Source organism: Vollenhovia emeryi, unplaced genomic scaffold (genome assembly GCF_000949405.1).
Source record: "Vollenhovia emeryi isolate VEMERY1.0 unplaced genomic scaffold, V.emery_V1.0 DF939986.1, whole genome shotgun sequence".
NCBI classification, from domain to species: domain Eukaryota; kingdom Metazoa; phylum Arthropoda; class Insecta; order Hymenoptera; family Formicidae; genus Vollenhovia; species Vollenhovia emeryi.
In genome coordinates this window covers 1-3,493 of record NW_011966380.1, presented here as the reverse complement: position 1 = coordinate 3,493, position 3,493 = coordinate 1, and positions in this window count along the sequence as shown.

Genomic DNA, 3,493 nt, shown 5'->3' with positions numbered 1-3,493 from the left:
GGCAAGGGGACTCACCAAAATCAAGAACCCCGAAGGGAACAAATTACTACTACGTCCACGTCGTTGTTCCTGGGTAAAGTAGTCTAAGAATGCATTGCAGGAGGGTAGACGGTGTCACATGATAGCATTTTCAAAAATATCAAAAAATTTACTTTGATGTTCCTAATCTGATGTGTATTTTTTTGAGATATTACCATTTTTCAACAATTTTCAACTCATTTTCATTTTTGCCGATTACAGCGCCATCTATCATGAAACGAAAAAAATGTCTCATACAAAAGTTACATATTTTTTCACGGAGAATCCAAATCTGCAATAAACAATAGGGGTTTCTATTTAAGATTTCAAAGTCACCCCCCTCCCGCTACCGGGGGTGGTGCAGGGGGGTCGAGCTTTATGTTTAATGGATGACCCTCTTCGAGGTGAACAACTTTTATTGCAACTTTTTTAAATCCGATTTGTATTTTTACAAATATTCTGAAAAACAGTTTTAAATGCCTCACCCTGTTGTCATGAGTGCGATATACCGCACATCAGACGACGACTTCGCACGCGGCAAGGTATCAGATAACACCTGCCGCATGCGACGAAAACGAGTATCCGGAGCGAAGTACGAATCCATCGAAGCCGCGCATACAGTTGCTAACGGAACAACTACTAAACAATAAGTGGCCTGACAACAGGGCCAAGCGCGATTAGTATAAAAAGGAATGGAAAGGAAGGAAGGCGGGTCAATCCGGAATAAACTGTACGAGCGTACGTAGCTGAGTAGAATTTTTAATAAAGGATTTTGGTTATAATATTGGCCTCCGGCTCTTCGACTCTTGCACATTCGTGCCCCTGGCACTGATCCCGACATCCCGTGCCCCCGACTACGTCGAGAGGCACAACACTGTATATTAAACAAAAAATTTGAGGGCCCGTCAAATCCGTACTCGCGTACTCGCGTAAACTACACCCGTCGGTCTTGCGCGCGCGGTTCTAGCTACGCTTATACTTAGCGCAAAACACTACCGTATCTCGTGATGATTAACCTTGTGTCTACGATGTTAGATTTCCGAGTACTCAGTCCGAGGCAATATTAACGGTAATATTAATATATTAGCTACACGGTTCTCGGACTGAGATCTCGATCCAAGATCTAGCACAAGAATTATGTTTACGTTCACTGATCGCGCACACTTACCCTGACAACTTTGCTATGTTTACGCGCACTCGGCGGTAAACCGAACTTTCGGAAGTCGTCGGTAATAATATCGGTAATGTTACGCGTCGGTAACATCGATAATGTCAGTTACGTCAGCAGCGCCAATGCCACGTTGCGGCAGAAAAGTGAAAAGGATCCACTGGCCTGTCGACCAAGACGACGACAAAGACGGTTCTTAATACGTATCCTACGTAACTGCCCAACATGCGGACTTTGCATTGCAATATCTCCACTCATGGGGCACGTAGGAGAAAAGTAAAAACACTTTTATTATGCAAATCGTACCCAAGATATCGATTAAGCGCAGTCTCAAGTTCGTCGGATCAGCCGTTGTTGAGATCCGAAATTCTGAGGGCCCGTCAACTCGCGTACTCGCGTAAACTACACGGTCGGTGTCGCGCGCGTGGTTTTAGCTTGTCACTTAATAGTTTGTCGCTTATACTTGGCGCGAGACACTACCGTGTCTCGTGATTAGTGGAGTCTAAAAAACTTTTTACGACATATAGTATATTAACAAAGCATCCATTTTTCTTGTACGTAAACTTCGCGCCGTTAACTTCGCTTCAGAATGGTTCACTTGCATAGCGTTTATAACATTAGCAGCACTAATGGACCGGGTTTATGGAAGTATAGAAAGCAAAAGTATTTGGAGCGTTTGTAGCATCAAATGGACCGTGCTCTACATTTGCCAATAGGTTGGGCTAATACGGCGATTTTTAAAATTCAATATCTCGATAACTATTCGTCCAAGCGCAAAATAGTACAGGACTTTTCTGTTTGTCTTAGTCCCCTCTACCTTCCCATGACCGATGATCAATATGTTGCGTTGCACCCACTGAACCCTTGCACCGATTATCGTCAAATACAATACCAGCCATCTTTAATAACACTCTATTAATATGCCAAAGTAGAAGGCGATATCTCAAAAATTACGGAAGTGAGAGCGCGTACAAAAATACAGACAAAAATCTGCACAGATTGTAAAAACCAGTTTTTTCGACGTTTTACAACATTCTAAACATAATGGCATTGAAAACTGAATAAAAAGTTTTTCACGAAAACAAAGCTTCCTCTATGAGGAAGCAATAAAAAGGGAAAGTAATTATAGCGAAAGTAAATGTAAATCTATACCCGTTCACACCATTGTTACTGATCTCATATCGCTCGTTTGGCCAATATCGTTATGATAATAGCTGTGAACAAGCAAGAGAGTCATTACACGTTATTACGAATTAATAAATATCAAGAATGAATAAAAATAAGTAAGAATAAATAATAATAAGTAGGAATAAATAGGAATAAATATGAAATAACTAAATAAATAAATAAAGTAGGACAATGTTCCGACGTATCTGGCAGTTTATTTCATGTAGAATACAACGTTTCGACAGTGAATTCTTGTCCTCTTCAGGTGAAAATTAACGACGTTCACAAGACAAGATATAAATTTAACCATTGTGGAGGCAATGGGTAGTATCTATAAACTAATGACATTTAATGAGTATTAAGCAGTTAAAAATTAAGTATAGTGAAGAATCACGATGATAACTTACATGTTTGCGCGTCATTTAGAAATTAATTTAGGTACAATTATACCCATACGGCACAAGAACTTGCAGCAATATTGCAGCAACATTGCAATCTTGCATATTGCAATGCAACATTGTTGAGATATAAATATGCAACGTTGTTGCAATAATGCGGTAATGTCGCAGCAATATTTTAAAAATAAACTACTATAATTTTATGTAAAAATATTAATTTGCGTACGTATAATATTTGCATATTTTTTGTTATGATTTATCAAGCTTAAAATTTTAATTCTTATTATGAAACGCGCACGCGCACGTGGCACAGAGAGCCACTCTATCCCCACCTCCACTGTCGCGATATGGCTGACGTTCTTTTTTTTTTTACGTGTGGAAATCCTTTATGGATCCCCGGGCCCCCCTCTGGGAAGGGAGTTTACAAATGGCCCGGGTTAAGTGGGACTGCCCCCCTGATGACGATCGGGGTGCCGCCGCTAGACGTTGCGGCGGCTGGGCTTACCGCACTAAAACCACACGGTGACCTGCGCGGTGCTTTACTTGGGGGACGCCCAGGATGTAGCAGAGCTATAACTTCTGGGCGCCCCCCGCACCGGCTCGCCGTTTAACAGGCGGGCCTCGCGCTCCCTCCCCCGTTGTTGTGGGGGAGGGGGACTCCCCCCGCGGGGGGAGTCCACTACTCTTCTGGGCGACAGAGGCGGTCACCACCTCTGCCGCCCGCCTCCGTGGAGGCAGGGCC